This window comes from Triturus cristatus, chromosome 8 (assembly GCF_964204655.1).
Source record: "Triturus cristatus chromosome 8, aTriCri1.1, whole genome shotgun sequence".
Taxonomy (NCBI): domain Eukaryota; kingdom Metazoa; phylum Chordata; class Amphibia; order Caudata; family Salamandridae; genus Triturus; species Triturus cristatus.
In genome coordinates this window covers 69,856,926-69,875,250 of record NC_140591.1, presented here as the reverse complement: position 1 = coordinate 69,875,250, position 18,325 = coordinate 69,856,926, and the positions used below count along the sequence as shown (strand labels likewise).

At 46.4% G+C, this 18,325-nt stretch overlaps 1 long non-coding RNA gene across 1 annotated transcript; it reads left to right on the top strand.

The window, feature by feature from the left end:
* The first annotated feature begins 4,053 nt into the window (after positions 1-4,053).
* Positions 4,054-6,030, top strand: LOC146801350 (uncharacterized). Its single transcript, XR_014968047.1, has 2 exons — positions 4,054-4,151; positions 4,585-6,030. It is a non-coding gene; the product is annotated as an uncharacterized LOC146801350 (long non-coding RNA).
* Positions 6,031-18,325: the final 12,295 nt, after the last annotated feature.

Sequence of the window (18,325 nt, the reverse complement as noted above, 5' to 3'; positions counted from 1 at the left end):
GAGCCACATATTGTTGTATTTCTCTTTTTTTGTTCTTTTCTATTGGATGGGAGTGAGAAGGAAGGAAGAGGTTCAAAGTTCTTGTGAAGCTGGCTTCGTCTGATGCCAGACCCTTATTTTTCTCAGAGTCAAAGTGGGTACCCAACAGTCGCCTCATGAAACCAAACATCTGATCTTTATTATCCTCAGAGTAGGAAAGCAAAAATGAAAACTTGAATTTCTGCTTTGGAAATAATGAATACAAAATAAAACAAGCACTGGCAAAGCCTGTGTGGTAGGTAATGGGTTTGCCAATGTCTTTTAGCCATGTTGTACATCAGGGTAGAGTAGAGTGGTGGAGAGGCATACAGTGGAGTGGAGTGGCGTAGTGTACAGCGAAGAGGCGTAGAGTGGAGTGATGTAGAGAGCGTACAGTGGAGGGAAGTGGCGTAGAGTGAAGCGGCATAAAGTAGAGTGGAATAGATTGGCGCAGAGTAGCATGCTATAGAGTGGATTGGTACAGAGTAGAGTGTGGTATGGTACACTACAGTGACATTGAGTGGCATGGTGTGGAGTGCCGTAGAGTAGCGTGGAGGAGAGTGGCATAGAGCGAAGTGGAGTGGTGTAGAGTGGCAAAGTGTGAACTGGGGTAGAGTAGAGTGCCGTAGAGTAGAGTGGCGTGGAGAAGAGTAGCATTGTGTGGAGTGGGGTAGAGGGGCGTAAAGTGTTCCTGTCTGGAGTGGAGTGGCAGAGAGTAGGGTAGAGTGGAGTAGAATAAATTGGCGTAGAGTGGAGTAGCATAGATGGCGTGGCATAGAGTACAGTGGTGTAGAGTAGAGAGGACTGGCCTGGCTTAGAGTGCTGTGGCATAGAGTGCAGGGGAGGTGGTGGGAGGGAAAAGAAGCAACATTTAAGTGAGACGGATGGGAGGGAATAGAACCTACATGGTCGGGGATGTTAGAGATGGGAGACATTGTTTACTTCGCATGTGTTACATCGCAAATCGTTACAACAACTTGCTGTAGGGGGCAGAAGGTGTTGGATTTACAATCCAACACCTTCCCTGCTGTTGCGCAAACTGGAGTAGGAAGAGTAAGTTATACTATTCCCAAGTCCAGCGCGCCCCCTACAGCAAGTCGGTGTAACGGGTTAGAGCCCCTCTTGTTTAAAGTGAACATGGTTAGTTATTTTGAAATCTGTGCGTTATGTGGCATGTTGATGGCATACTTAGTAGTTGTTTTAAAAACACACTTTTTGGTCTCCACCGCACCAAACATTCCGCCATCGTCACGCAAACCTGTAATGATCTCAAAAATTCCATCACTTCCGCTGCTGTCCACACTAAACGTGATACCTTCTCACCCGCCGCACATCACTAACACAGTGGCAGAGGAGGTGGCATTCTCCTTAGCACCCACTACAGAAAGACACCAATCGCTCCACCATGCTCTCTCAGGTACCATTTACCATTAATCACTGCCGTCAAGCCCTCCAAGCACCACAGGCTCCTTCTTTGAAGAAATTGTCAATTTTTTCTGCGGTACTCCACACGCTCCTCATCATCATGGGAGCCTTTAAACTGGACCTTTGCTTCAGCACAATCTATTCTCGCAGCGTCTCCCTGACCACTCACTACTTAATACATTCACACATAAACAGGTCCAACCATTAAACCTAATATTGATTTATGTCACAATATCAAACTGTTTACCATTATTAATCACTATTCCTCTGATCAACATGCCTTTTTAGGCTCAATATTTTTGCAATGTTTTTTATACTTTCAAAGATTAATTACAGCACAAAAAATATACTTTTTGACAATTTTTAAATGACAAAATAAATAGCTTATTTTTACATCAACCGCAATGTGTTGTTTGGAGTCTCTTTTTTATTTTTATTGCACAACCATTTTTGTTTACTGGTAAGTCCATTGTCTAGTCCTTTTTTCATTTCATTGCACAGCAGATGATGAGGATAGAGGCAGCAGGATCCTGTTTTGATGTGTCAGGTGAAAACATACTCGTTGTAGTCCTGCCACTCTGTGAGGAGCACTGCACAGTGCCTGGTGTGTGGGTACAAGGCGTACAAGACACAAATACTATTCTACCAGAATCAGATATGGGTGAGGCTTGTAGAGCCTGGCATGAGCTTGTCCAGCAATGGGACAAAAGTGTAACAGAGATTCCCACTCCTCAAGCGTGTGCAAACACACCATTTAAGAGCTGAAGGTGGACAAGTGTAACAGCGGAAGGCCAACAACGCCCAACTCAGTTTTGACAGATTGATGCTCAAAGTTGTGCCTGTTCTACTGAATCATTACTGGAACAGGGAGGTGGAGACAATGGGCACGTCATGGCGGAGGCCACCACACCAAACAGACACAGGAACTCACCCAAATGGTAGACAAAAGAGACATCAGAAAGGCTGCATCCATTTTTCTCCAAGTGGGCAACCATGGGGCCACATTTGTATTGGAAATCTGGATACAACAAGATGGCAGAAAAGCCTCAACTATCACCATCCACTGTTGAGGTCTTCCAGTGAGGAGCAAAACACTCCATAACAAACAGGGGGACATTTTGAGAGACATTAACGTATGGCAAACAACCCTTAGAGAAGAGGTGCCTGTCCTAAGAGGCGAAGTGGCAGCGCCATGCCTCCTCAGTAACATCACTGCACAACTGATGGGCTGATAATCCATGGACAAATGACTGGTGGCCCTCCACCCTCCGCCCTGCCACCAACCCGATCACACTGGTTAAGAGTCTTCGTGTCGTGTTAGACTGAGCTCTATTGATGGTTTTGCAGGTGAGACACAACTGCTACCTCATGCTTCCAAACACTAAAAATGGTCAGGAAAGTTTTAAAGTTCAGCCTCTGGAGATAAGGAAACCCATGCACTGGTCATATATAAACTTGACTATGGCAATTTTCTGCATCACGGCCTCCGACCTAACATCTTGCTCATCTCCAAATAATACAGAATGCCGCCATCAGGGGGATTTTGAATCTTCCCAAGTCGGCCTGTATCTATCTCCCCTTTCCTGCAGATTCTGTACTGGCTCTCAGTGGGTAAAAAGCATTTTCAAAACCATTTGCCTGGTGCTTAAATCTCTTTATGGGAATTACACCAATTATTTTTCAGACAAAATTCAATGACATCTCTCGACTAGGCCTCTGTGATTTCCTCTTCCTGCCTTCTTTTCATTTCTCATCTACATCAGAGTAGAATAGGTGATTGGGCCTTCTCTTACCTTGCTCCTAAAAAATGAAAAGAGTTGTTTCCAGTAGTCTGCAAGGAAACCAACGTTTGCCATTTTAAAAGTAGTTAAAGATTTGGGGGCATATTATCAACGGCCAGCGATAATTATCGCTGGCCGTGCTTAGCGATAATTTTATTATCGCAAGCTATCTCTGGAATTTATCGCCCTGGTAGCGCTTTATTAACAACCTTGCTGATACGACCCACAGGGTCGTATCAGCATAATCCACCCCAATGTTGGGGATAGGTAAGTCTGCATTTTAGCAGACGTTAGTTTTTGGAGAAAACAGCTGTTTTCTCCAAAAACTAACGTGTGCTAAAATGCTGGGGCAGCCTTGTAAATATTGCGATGTGAACATCAGAGATATTTGCAAGATTGTCCATCCGGGGTGCGCCCAGTGACGCCCACTTTGCATCTCATTAGAGATGCAAAGGGAGGCGTTGGGAAAAAGGGTGCTAACATGCGATTATGCATGTTATCACCCTCTTGTAAATAGAGTGTTAATTTTATCTCCGCTTCTTTGGCTTTTTAAGCCAAAAAAGCGGAGATAAAGCCCTTGTAAATATGCCCCCTGGTTATTCACCCATCTTAATCCTTTTTATGCTTTCGGTCCTCTGATCTACATAGTCTAGCACCAAGAGACCTTTTCCTTAGTAGCAGGTCAATTTACAGGTTCCTTTAACTTAGCACATCTCATTGCTATGATGTACAATGTATTGGTTAGGGAGAGGTAGTTTTTCATGGAAGCGCGGGAGTTTACAAGTGATCCAGGTTCTAATTATGTGGAGAGGAGGGGTTGGGCCGTCAGCAAGGAGGAGTTGAAGCGCAGTTATAAGCGAGGAGGGTGAAAGGGAGAGGAAAAACTTTATGTGGGACGGAGCGAGGAGGATGATTGCTTCTTAGCAGGTAGGAGATGAATACGGGGTGAAAAATATGTGAAATATGCGAGATATTTTTAAAGATGAAAATTAAAGGATGTTTATCTTCGAAGGCTGGGGTGAAAGGGTGAAAGGTTGAGGAGCATGACATGGGAAGGGGAAGAGAGATTCTGGAGGCTTATGTTTATATGACGGGGAAAGAAGGAAGGAATAGATCGAGGCTGCAAGCTATAATGGAAAAAGTCTGATAATTAGTTCACCGAGTGGGAGGTAGTAGTTTAGTTTCCATGTTGAAGTGGGGTTTGAATATGTCAGTAATACGAGGGAGGGATAAGAATGTATTTTAAGTTTCACTCATTGAGAGAAAAAGGAGTGGGCAACTCTAAACACAAGATCTTTGGTATTTGTGCGCATATATTGGCTGATGTAATACTAAAACATGTGTAAATTGTCATTTTCAGTTTTCCCTGACGAAGGGCCCTAGAGGCCCGAAATGCATTGGATTTTAATAAAACTGCTACGGATGAACTTGGCTCTAGTCGTGTTCTTGAAAAGAGGTTCGGATGGCCCAGCAGGAGCATTAGAAATTTGGGAAATGGCTTTTTCCTTGCATAAGGACTATTATTAATTCAAGTAAAAGTGTGGATTATTAACGGAGCAAAACGATGATTGAAAAATGACTAAGAGGATTTTGCGTGAGAGAAAAAGAGAAAAAAAAGAATATTGCAAATGCAACTTTGAAATTAAGCAGTGCCAATGGTTGGGGGCAGAAAGTTGTCCCTAAATATGTTGTTGTTTAGTTTACCACGTGCTGTTTGGGCTGGGCACGACACATTGAGCACGCAATGGCAAAAAATGGAAGTACAAAAAACTTGGAGAACTTTGTTGAAAAAACAAGGTGTGCAACTCGCCCAGATATGATGTTTAAATGCAAATGCCCTTTCGAGTTAGCACCCACAAAAACACAGTAAATTAAAGGAATATTTTGGATGAAGGTCGTTTTCTTATGCAAGGCGGAACATCGCAGTTCACGCAGCAAGTTTATTTTTAGAGTCAGAAGGACATGAAAATTGTAGCAATGAAATATTTGATAATGTTTAAGTTTCCAACATCGTTCAGCAATAATGTAAATGTTTAGAGTTGCATCAACATGTTTTACAATACAGTACTTGTTAAATTAGTAAAGCATCATGGAATAGCAAAGTATCTGTCAAGTGTAAAGCATTATGGGAGAGGTAGTTTTTCATGGAAGCGCGGGAGTTTACAAGTGATCCAGGTGCTAATTATGTGGAGAGGAGGGGTTGGGCCGTCAGCAAGGAGGAGTTGAAGCGCAGTTATAAGCGAGGAGGGTGAAAGGGAGAGGAAAAACTTTATGTGGGACGGAGCGAGGAGGATGATTGCTTCTTAGCAGGTAGGAGATGAATACGGGGTGAAAAATATGTGAAATATGCGAGATATTTTTAAAGATGAAAATTAAAGGATGTTTATCTTCGAAGGCTGGGGTGAAAGGGTGAAAGGTTGAGGAGCATGACATGGGAAGGGGAAGAGAGATTCTGGAGGCTTATGTTTATATGACGGGGAAAGAAGGAAGGAATAGATCGAGGCTGCAAGCTATAATGGAAAAAGTCTGATAATTAGTTCACCGAGTGGGAGGTAGTAGTTTAGTTTCCATGTTGAAGTGGGGTTTGAATATGTCAGTAATACGAGGGAGGGATAAGAATGTATTTTAAGTTTCACTCATTGAGAGAAAAAGGAGTGGGCAACTCTAAACACAAGATCTTTGGTATTTGTGCGCATATATTGGCTGATGTAATACTAAAACATGTGTAAATTGTCATTTTCAGTTTTCCTTGACGAAGGGCCCTAGAGGCCCGAAATGCATTGGATTTTAATAAAACTGCTACGGATGAACTTGGCTCTAGTCGTGTTCTTGAAAATAGGTTCGGATGGCCCAGCAGGAGCATTAGAAATTTGGGAAATGGCTTTTTCCTTGCATAAGGACTATTATTAATTCAAGTAAAAGTGTGGATTATTAACGGAGCAAAACGATGATTGAAAAATGACTAAGAGGATTTTGCGTGAGAGAAAAAGAGAAAATAAGAATATTGCAAATGCAACTTTGAAATTAAGCAGTGCCAATGGTTGGGGGCAGAAAGTTGTCCCTAAATATGTTAATGTATTGGTTAGCCACCACATCATGAGGGACTATCTAGCAATATTCCGAGGACTTGGAAAATTGAAAGATGTGTAAATCACTCTCCACATACCCAAAGCCACGAAACCAGTGGCCCAAAATCACTATCGATCACCAGTATATTTACAACCCCAAGTAGAATAACTAAAGAGCAGACTAGGGCAGGACATAATAGAAAAGCTGTCTCACTCTATGGATTTCTCCCATAGTTGCAGTACCAAATGAAACACAAGGAAAATATGTATCTGTGTAAACATTCAGGAGTACAATGTGGTCATAGAGAGAGAGCGGTGCCCTGGGAAACATCTCAAAGACCTGATCAGTTGCTTAAATAGAGCCTGCATATTCTGCAAACTAGATCTGTACAAGGGATATAATCAGCACGAGCCAGATCATGAGTCTCGCTACATTACCACTGTTGGACATGACCATCTTCTGCATGGTATCCCCCAGATTTTTGCCTTCTTGGCCTGAACCTGTTTTTGTTGGTCATAGGACCCTGCACACTTTTGGTAAAGTAACTGTGCTCTCCCTTCCAAACATGGTAAAATGAGTATAGACATGATTGGTACATTTAATGTATGTATAACTCCCTAGTATATGGTACTGTGTGTGCCTAGGGACTGTAAATTAAATGCTGCAAATGGGCTGGCAAATTTATTGTGGCATCCGCTAAAGTAGCATTGCAAAACATGTTGACCAGTCTGTCATTGCAGTTTAAACCTGCCATTTTGACCTGGCAAAATGAACCTTTTGCCAGTCCTCAATCTTCTGTTTAATACTTTTAGGTCATCCCTCTGTAAGGCGCAAATGCTCACAGGACAGCGTGTGTGGTTTTTAAAAGGTAGAACCTATATATTCAAAGTTTTACGTGTCCTGGCAGTGAAAAATCGCCAAAGTCGTTTTCCGCGGTGGGAAGGCTCCCATTGGAAAGCACTGGGTCACATTATAGCTCTTTATAATGCCTAACTTCGGTTTGGGACTAGATAGTAAAATGATTCAAGGACTCATTGGAATATGAATTTTTTTTTTTTATTTTTTTTTTTGCTCGTTGGATTCAAGTTTAATTCATGGATTAATGGATCTAAATATACACAGACAAACGTTATAAAATCTACTAACTGTTTTGTAAAGTAAATAGCTTGGAAACTACTGAAAGGGTTTAAAGTAAACTACATAAATGGTCTAGTTTCTAGCTTCATACCTAGTTTCTATTTATCAGTTGTTTACTGCAGTGGACAGCAAAAAATTCAAATGGGACTTTAAATGGTAAATATACTTTAAGCTCACTCTATATCACTTTGCACATTCTTTTTTTTTTTTTTTCTTTCCCGAAAACCTTTATTGCACATAAAAACTCAATACAAACATGGGCCTACAACCACCAGGGCCGGCCGCTAATATGTACATGTTCAACAACATCAAGGAAGCAATGGGCCCCCTGGGGCTCAGCCGAATTGACAAAGTACTGAGTGCACCTCAGAAGTTATCAGGATACAGAAATTTTAGAAATACAAACAAAAAAAGAAAAATAAAATAACACCAAAAAACAAGGCGGAAACCATCGAAAAGGGGGCGTCTAACCACGGCCGGGGGACCACACAGTACCACCTCCACCCTCGGGTGGTCAATGAGGATGATCAAGGGGGAGGTGGGGGCGACGGGAGAGCCACAACCATCTACAGGTGAGATGTAATAGTCCAGGAACGTCAGGATCAGGGGGACAAGGCAGCATCAGATGAGTCCACGAGGGGGGGTGTGCAGATGTTCCCTCGGTACGCGTTCCACTGGCCCCAAATTCTACCCCACGCCCCCGGCTTACCCCGAGCCACATACACAGTCTTCTCTCTGCACAGGCACCAATCCATGTTCTCCTTCCATACTGACACGGTGGGAGGCCGCCGGGAACCCCAAAGCTGTGCGATGTCCCTCTTAGCAACCATGTTCCCAAGGGCCGCCCACCGAGTCTGAGCCGCATTATAGTCGTTAGGCTCCCACACGTTAAGCAAACATCGGCGAACCTCAGGCAACAGGGCGACCCCAGTGACACATTCCATGACAGCATGCACCCGGCGCCAATACTCCGCCACCTCACGGCACTCCCAGAGAACATGGAGAAAAGTGGCGCTGAGCCCACAGCCGCGCCTACAGAGCCCGTCTTCAGAGAAACCCATCAGAACTAAACGAGGGCCCGTCACGTAGACACGGTGGAGAATTTTAAGCTGGACAAGACGGAGACGCGCGGGTATGGCCACCTCCTTAGGGGAGGACAGCGCAGACTGCCAGTCCTCGTCGTCCAGTTCCACCCCATCCCCGACCCACGCCTCCCGCAGACGCACGAGGAGATCCGCCCGAATGTTTATTAGTTTTTTATAGATAAGGGAAATAGTACTGTCGGGCAAGTGACCGTCGAGTATGCGGTCCTCGAGTGGTGAAGACACAGGGACTGCAGTCCCCGCCCCGATGGCCGAGAGCAAAGCGTGCCGAACCTGAACGTACCGAAAGAACTCCCTCTCACTCAATTCGTACTCACTCTGCAGCGCAGCGAAGGATTTAACCGCACCCTTCACCCAAAGGTCACCTACTCTGCTGATGCCAATCGTGTCCCAACGCTCGAATCCCTTCGTCGTCCAGAGGCTTCCCAATATTTCAGACGCAAACAAGGGGGTCGCGCCCGTCAAGCGATCATTCCAGCCCATGGCCACATTCGCAGCCTTCCACAAGCGTACTGCAATCTTAGTGGGACCGGTTAAGGTCCTCCCAGCCGATCGAGAGTAAAGCGCTCTGTTAAAGTTGCCGCCAGGCAACAAAAAATCTATCCATTTCGAAAGCCGGATTCGGACCAGGTGCGTACGTTGCATGGTTAATAGCAGATAGCTGGGAAGCCCAATAGTACCTCCTGATGTCCGGGAGCGCGATGCCCCCGTCGTACCAGGGGAGAGTCAGTTTTGCAAGAGCAATACGTGCACGACCGCCCCAAACAAGTCTCCTTTGCAAGCTCTCCACTTCCCGGAAGTAGGCCGCCGGAATAATATCAAAGGAGTTCTGAAGTGCGTAAAGGAATCGGGGAAGAGACATCATTTTAAAAAGTGCCGCGCGACCGAGGGGAGACAAGGGAAGCTTACGCCAACGGTCCACGTCTAACCTCAATCTCCGAAGTGGAGAGAGGAGATTATGCTCGTAGCGGACAGCAGGATCCAATGAGACGTACACCCCCAGGTACGTAAAGCCGGAGCTGGACGCCTTAATGGGAAAACGAGAAGGCAAGAGAGGAAAGCCACCGGATATAGCATAGACACAAGATTTGGACCAGTTAATGATCAAACCAGAGTTCTTGCCGAAGGAAGTGAGGATGTCAAAGAGCACATTGAGTGACTTACGTGGTGAGGTGAGGTACAAGAGAATGTCGTCCGCGTACAACGAAACACGATCCTCGAAGCCAGGGGCCCACTGGATCCCTCTTATCGACGGTTCCCAACGAAGCCAAGCAGCGAGCGGTTCCAAAGCCAACGCGAAGAGCAGGGGAGACAACGGACACCCCTGCCTAGTGCCCCTCCCAAGAACGAAAGGCCGGGAGACCCTCCCATTAACGACCACCTGTGCCAGCGGGGCAGCGTATAAGAGTTTAACCCAACTAATAAATCCCGCCCCGAAGCCAAACTTTGCCAGGGCGGCCCAAAGATACGGCCATTCTATCGTATCAAAGGCCATCGTGGCGTCCAAGGAAACCAAGATGGCCGGCTCTGAAAGATATTCCGCCCTTGCAAGTACGCCGTGTAGGCGCCGCAAGTTAAGGGCCGTATTCCGGTGCGGGATAAAACCGGATTGGTCCGGATGCACCAGGTCGCAAATAACAGTAAGCAGGCGGTTCGCAAGAACCTTGGCAAGGATTTTCGGCTCTGCGTTCAGCAGAGAAATAGGCCTGTACGAGGCGCAACGGTCCCGAGGCTTACCGTCCCTGGGAATCATGACTATAGTGGCCAGACGTTGGTCATCAGGGAGAGAGCCGAGTTCAAGCGACTCCGAGAACATACGACGGAGAAATGGCGCATGTTTATCCGGTTGCAGTTTATAGAGTTCAATCGAGAGTCCGTTGGGGCCCACAGCCCTGCCTGAGCGAAGGGAACGAATCGCGGTTGCAATCTCGTCGACCGAAAGTGGGGCATCCATCTGCTCACGCTCCTCCACCGACAAGCAGGGCAAAGCAATATCCTTCAACAAGTGACGAGAGTCAGCCTCATCTCTAGCAGACACCGGGGAGTACACAGCACAGAAGTAGTCCGCAAAACACTCCACAATCTCACACTTACTCCCTCCGACGTCTGAAGCACGGGGACCACTCGATTCACTCTCTCCTTCTTATCAAGCCAAGCAATCAATTTACCCGCCTTATCCCCAGCATCATACAGTCTACCCTGCTGTTCCCTATACATTGTCCGAGCAGCATCCGTAACAAGGGACTTATATTCGAACTGCTTCAGGCTGAGGGCGTGGAGCCCGTCCTGAGGGACACCCGTCTCTAAGGCAGCCTCCAACCCCGATATCTCAGCCTCCAACGCAACCACCTCCCCGTTCTTAGCTTTCTTGGCCTCCACGATCAGGGATAGGGCGTGTCCTCGGAGGACCGTTTTGAAGGCCTCCCACAGGGACACTGAGGACAAGACGGACCCCTCATTCTCCAGAAAATACTGATCAAGAGACTTAATGAGACCCTTGCGAATCTTGGGGTCACGCAAGTACCAGGGGTTAATGGGGGCGATCCGCCCGGCGGATCGCATCCCGGTATCGAAGAGGAGCCACAATGGGGAATGATCGGAAATGCCCCGGGCCAGGTGCTTAACCTCCCGGACCCGGGTGGTCTGGGCCGCGGGCATAAGAAAATAATCTAGTCTGGAGAGACTCCCGTGGGCCCCGGAGTGGAATGTGTACTGACTCTGTGTCGTATGTATCAACCTCCAGCAGTCCACCAGACCGAAAGTGTCCAAGAACCCGCCGAGCCACGCCTGGGCGGCAGAGAGGGCCCTGGGAGGGTAACGATCCAACTCGCCAGAAATCACGGAATTAAAATCCCCACCCACAAGCAGGAGACTATCAGGAAGTTCAAGTAACATACGACCCACATCAGAGAAAGTGGAGGTCTGGAGGCCCGGGGGAACATAGACAGAAACCAATGAAAGAGTTTGCCCCTCCCACCGTCCAGTCAAAGACGCATAGCGCCCTCTATCATCAAGAGTAACTTTGTCAATCTCAAGCGGGAGGGAAGAGCGCAGCAAGATGCCCACCCCTCTGGAGCCAGTGGTGAAGCCAGAGTGTGCGACCAGTCGGTAGCCCCCCTGTTCATAGCATGACATACATTTCCCACCAAGTGCGTCTCTTGAAGAAATACCACATCAGGGGCCAATCGACGCAAATATTGCAACACAACCCCACGTTTGATACGGTCCCCCAATCCGTTGACGTTCCAAGACATCAGTTTCAACCCGTCCCCCCCCATCCCAACACAAGAAGCTGGAGTCCCCGGGCACGCAGCCAGACACCCGAAACTGAAAGGGAACAAAAACACCGCCTTGAAAAGAAAAAACACAAAACCCAACCACCACTGCCTCCCTCCCCCCCACACCATTGCCACCCCCCCCCACCCTGCACCCCTGCGGACTATACAGCCCCCCCAACTTGCAGTGTGCCTGTCGCCCTAACAATCCCATGCTACAAAAAGACCCTAGAGGAGGAAAGGGACCCGTCCCCGCCCGCACCCAGACGAAACATTAATAGACAAAATATACAGTTGAAGTAGAACCTGGCTGAGCACAGAAGGAAATGTCAAAGTGGAGGACCAAGAATCATTCCTGCAGAGGCCCACCGCCCTCGGCACCGCCAGTACGCCCAGTTCGGTCTCCCGGTTCCGGCAGGGAATCCAACCAGTCACTCACTGTGTCGGGGCGTTCAAAAAAGAGAGTCCGATCTTCATATTCCACACGAAGCCTGGCAGGGAAAAGCATAGAGTATTTGATGTCCAGATCTCGAAGACGGCGCTTCACCCCCTGAAAGCTCATTCTCTGTTTCTGAACGAGTTGGGTGAAGTCCGGGAAGAGGTTGACGGAGGAATTCTCATATTTAACTGGGCCGTGCACCCTCGAGGCCTGCAGGATCGCATCCCGGTCTCTGTAATGAAAAAGTTTTGCAATGATAGGCCTCGGGGGAGCGCCTGGTTGAGGCCTACCGCCCGGGACACGATGGGCACGCTCCACGGCGAGATGATTGAGGATGAGATCCTCGACCATAAGGTCCACCGGACGATTGTTGGAAGTCTCCGGTACACCTATGACACAGATATTATTGCGTCGTGCCCGACCTTCGAAATCCTCCAGCCGCCGGGACATCGCGTCGTTTGCAGACTTTAGATCGCCAAGAGTTGCCTGGAGGTCTGATACATCCGCAACAAGAGTGGATGTCCTCAAGTCCAGCGATTGAACCCTCTCGTTAGTCTTAGAGAGATCCGCCCGGATTAACGTAACATCAATGGCAACCGTGTCAATTTTACGGGCCAGAGCCTCGTACTGCTGGGCGATGGTCTCCCTTATGCCGTTGATGGCGCCCATAACGTCCTGCAGCGATAATTCCGTGGGGACGGACGGGCCCCCACCGGAGTCCTCCATGACGGCACTCGCCGGCCCGGGGGTCCCTTTACCCTGGGTATAGCGATCCATGATGTTACTCTGGACTGGTCCTCCACGCTGGGATGTCTTGGTCTTCCGTTTCTCGGGATCCCCCTTGCCCCCCATGTTGGGCAATGCTCACCGGTGGGGTCCGCCCGGACCGATAGCAAAGGGGCACCAGCAGATCAGACACAGACCGTCCGAGAGCCCGCTCAGGAGAGTTGAGAAAAAGGCACAAATCAGTCCAGTACCAAGGCCGGAGGACACCCCAGCCGTGCCAAGTAGCTCCTCGATCAGGACATGCAGAAGTGCAAAAGCGAAACTGAAAGTGGGGGCGCGGTCATTGGCAAGGCTCTGATGCCGTTGTTGTTCAACTACTCCCCGGCCCCACGGTTCACCAAAGCACCGGGCACAGCTTCCAGGTGGGCCTTCAAAAATGCAAGACGCTGTATTTCAGGTCTCCCCGGTCCGATTTTCGTTCTGTGAAGAGTTATGGATTCAGCCAAGGTTCATCTTCCAGAATCCGTCCACAAATCCAGGATAATGTCAGGATAAGTTGCGAGGAGCGGCAAGGGTCCGGGGAGCCCTGTGCTCACGCGACCATCTTGGATGCGCGCGAAGCTCCTCCTGGAATATGAATTTAAAATCCAAACTAATGGTCACGTCAGTTTTAAATTACTATTTCGAAAATGCCACTTTATGAAAGTTATCATTTTCCTGCCTAAGCCAAATGCGTCTTTCCGCCAGTGTCCTAGGTCACCTGACTGTTAATGGTACTCCTGTTGTGTGATGTGTATTGCTCCCTGACAGTGGACACATGATCCTGGGTCTGGGGAGGTGTGGGCCTTCTTGACAGGATAGCTAGGAAGGAGCTGCACCCCTGCTCAGATTGCACTCCATTGAGTAGCTTGAGGATTATATCAAGCCACCTCATGTCTTCAGAAGAGGCCTACCATGTCACTGGCAGATGCAGCTCACACCTGGACCTGCCTGCCCTTTGCTTCACTAGTCAGACTGCAGCCAAACCCAGGGGAAAGGAAAAAAGTGACAAGAACCTGTTTTAGAGTTAGACAAAGAGGTGTCCCACACCCACAGGCTGGCACTGGGCATAAAAGGGGCCTCCCCAGTACACTACTGAACCTGTGAAGATCATTAAAAGGACTGCCCTGTTGTTGGAAACATGAAGGAAGACCAGACCTGCTTGCCTTGAATCCAGTACCCCAGAATTGACTACAATAGTCAGTTGGCTGATGTCCTGTTTGAGGTACATTGACATAACAAGCTTCCAGTGGGCTTTGCTGCTTCCCAGCTGACCAGACTGAACTGGACCTGGCCTGCTCACCTCTGTTCTGTGTGGGAGTCAGTCTTGACCTCAAATGTGGTCCTCAAGGTCCTTGATCTTTGACTAGAGACAGAGTGCACTTCTCCCTCCTGAAGGTTTCACTGGATTTGGCACAGAGCAAAGTAGAGTCTCTTAGAGCCATGCAGTTCCTCACCAAAGGTATCACCAGGATCCAATGGCAAGTGGCGCAGAGCCCCGTAGAGCCGTGCCTCGCAGCTCCCGACTGGAAGGCTCGCCGGATCTAAAGCAGAGTAAAGCAGAGCCTGCAGGGCCCCACCTTGCAGCTTCTCACTGAAGGCTTCACCGAACCCAGCGCCAACCGTAGAAGATCCATACAGTTCCCTATTGAAAACCTCATCGGATCCAATAGGAGTGATACAGAGCTGTGCTGCTTCATCTTCACTTCGAAGTCAGAAGGTAAAACTTTCATCTGGAAAAACCTGGCCATGTATATGGTCTCCGCTCCATCACTGTAAGCCTAAAAGTGTGAGCTTGTCCCGGTCAGGCACAACCAGATACCGCAGATGGCGCTATTTTTAACCTTATCATTTGGAAATTCATACCTCCGGATCTACTGATTGTATTTTTTTGTTCTTGTGTTATATTTTCACTTTATCACTGTTTGTGTGCTGCATAAATACTTTACACATTGCCTCTAAGGTAAGCCTGACTGCTTTGTGCAATGCTACCAGAGGCTTAAGCGCACTTATAAGCCGGAGCAGGGTCTGGTGGCTCAGTGGACTAATGCATCCACTGCAGTGGCCTGTGTGTGACCTTATGGTCACAGTGTCAAATCCCGGCGGGTCCACTCAGCCTCTCATCCTTTCTGAGGTCGATAAAATGAGTACCATTGAGTTGGGTAACAATAAACATCTGTTATTCAGCACCAAGATACCCCTTTGGGGGTGAACGTGCGCTTTACTAATACGCATGTTATTTTTTTTTGTTTATTTAGTGAGTTTGGTGGTTCACCATGCCAAGGACTGTGATTATTTCTTGAAGTGGACTCTTACCCCTTTTAACAAATAATCCACAAGCACATTTTCCACATATCTCTTTACATTTCGATGCTAACACCCCAGCTTTAGAGTATCAGCAGCAGCAGAAATAATAAAAAATACCTTTAAAGAGTTGCTTCAATTACAGAGACTACATTCTAGAGAGAAACTTGACAAGGCACTGTAAGAAGTATGCATTTGCCTGAAAGAGGCCGGACTATGACATAATGCAGAGAAGTGTGAATTGAAGAAAGAAGATCTAATATTTTTGGACATATTTTCTGCTGTAAATGAATACAACCAGACCCAACCAAGGTGGATGAACTCTAAAGAACTCAAGCGCAAATGGAATTTGGTGATCTGTGATCTTTCCTTGGGCTGGAAAGGTACTGTTCTTGATGAATTGAGGCCATCGCCATAGCGAGAACGCAACGCAAAAACCTTCCCAGACAAGGCGAATAATTAATCTGGCCTACAGAATGTGAAAGGGCCTTCCAAAATATTAAAGATGGTGTGCTCTCTGTAGACCACCTAGGTTACGTCATCCGCACATTGTGCACCAAACTGATAGCTAACGTAAGTCCGGTAGGGCTCAGGCCAATTCTGGCTCAGCATAAGCCAGGCCAGAATTCATGAGATGGATCATCACATATGCAAGATGGAGGCTCACAGAGGTGGGGAAGTCTTATTCAAAACCTGTAAGGTTCGCCATATTATGGGCCTGTGACTTTCATCACATATTTCTGGATGGAAACCCTTTCCAATTGTAACAGACTATCAGGCGTTAATAACAATACACGGAAACCCAAAGGAAAAGATTCCACGGAGAATTGAAATGCGGGGAATATGACTAATGGACTACAACATCAAGCTCCTCGATAAACCTGGAAAGCGACGTAATCGGCCACCTACGTCTCACGATACCCTCCTCCCCATGGAGGCACCACGAGATCCTTGGAGGAGGAATACATCAGCTTCGCACTGAGTCAATCCACTCCAGGGCAAATTTCAGTGGAAGAACTGGTTCAGGAATCACATAAGGACACCTAAGGACTTCACACTAATGGAAGTCAAGGCCACATGAAATGACAAAGGTGAGGGTATGTCAATCACAACCTCCAATGCACTGACAGAATTGATAAGGATGAAGTTCTAGCATTCAAGAATGTTCTGGAAGAGCTGTCAGATACAGAGCAAGGAATTCTATTACACGGCACATGAATAGTAATACCAAAGTCACTACGATGCTGAACTGTTAACATCGCTCAAAAAAGTCATAGGGACATGGAAGCAACCAAAAAGCTACCCGAAGACCAAGTCTATCTCCAGAGACTGGACAACCTCATAGAGGCAACCATTTAAATATGCCAACTGTGCCAAAGTACAGTGCAGCCCTCAAAGACAGCACAGCTACAGGTTTCTGGCCTCTCGGACGCACTGCGGTTGACGTTGGCAGCTGACTTCTATGGTTCGCAAAACACGGGGGGGACAAGTTGATTTTCCCTTGGTCGAACCGAAAAAAGGGAGGGAGTTACCCCAGTGCTGAGCAGAGGGACGGGGTATACACAGGAAAAAAGACAAAAAAGTCCCTACACTTCGAAATAAAGAGGGCAACTGCCTCACCATGGACCAAGTGTCTATGTAAATATGTCGCTAATCTAGCATAAGTAATATGTAATAAACATTATCATCTTAGGGAATACAAATGCCTTACTCTGAGTCAGATGTCTATGTAAACCTACAACCAATCTAGCATGCGAAATATCCAGCACAAAAGTTTCTTAGAAATATGTATATATAAAAAAGGAATTTATTAGAATAAAAAGTATATTTATAAACATACAAATCACTTAACCATTCAATGGATGTAATAACTCTCCTCCCACCGGAGGTTACAATATAAATTCTTCACGCAAGTAGATAAAAGCTTTCAAAACAGTCAAAACAGTTGACGCAGCGTTTCGGTGACTCCTTGATATTTTCACCTTCTTCAGGACTAAAAACAGTTTTCAACAGATCTAAATGGCATAAATACTTTGTTTAGACACATATTCATTCCACAAGCTGGTCACGCTATACATTACAATACTTTGTTTTAACTTGCATTCTATCATATTTAAATCCATTATTATATAAACTAGACATTTGTTCTAAGTACACATAATGCTATACTGTCTATATATATCGCGACACCTATTTATTGACACTTGGTCCCCCAAACTTTCATTTAACAACTATTACGTTGTTGTTATCACATCTTTCTTCATATATTCCATTCTAGATTCATTATTGTGCTATTTAAAGGGTCATGAAATTGACCGGTGCTGTTCTATGAGGAACTCTCTGATTAGTGGTATTTCTGACTCTCTTATTTACTTTATGTTGCACCAGTACTATGTCAAATAAAACATTAATAATAACATGCCCAAGGTGCTATCATAATCAACTCAGATTGTATTTTCTTCTATTATCTCTGGTATAGGATTTCTTAATCACCCAATTGATATCGACTTTCAAGGACCAACTAGATAAATGCCTTGATCAATTCTATGACAATACCTAATAATGAGTTGGATTATTCCATATACTTAGGGGGATGAACCTTTTGTCCCACCGAAAGGCTACAGTGATAAAGCCTATGGATAAAAGAAGGTAATCATTGTCTCCATGTCTTTCATCATCAATCTGAAATACGTATTGTGACACCGGTATCATTCTTATTGCATACCTTACACTTCTGATAATCAAAATCTTCTCTTTGTCCGTTAGAGCCACTGTAGTATTAGGTATACACGGGTAGGGAGTTTGAAAATTAAAATACAGCTCTGTCTGTCTTTTTTTTTCTATATATAAACAGAGAACATCAGAACATATCAATTTACTCCTGCGTTTTATTTTTATGCTATTATGTCGGTGGAATAAACTCAACAGGGATATCCCAGCTTACCCACTCAAGTCAGCTGATGTATTATATTCTGCAGAAGACGCAAATTTTGAGACCTGGCCTCGACT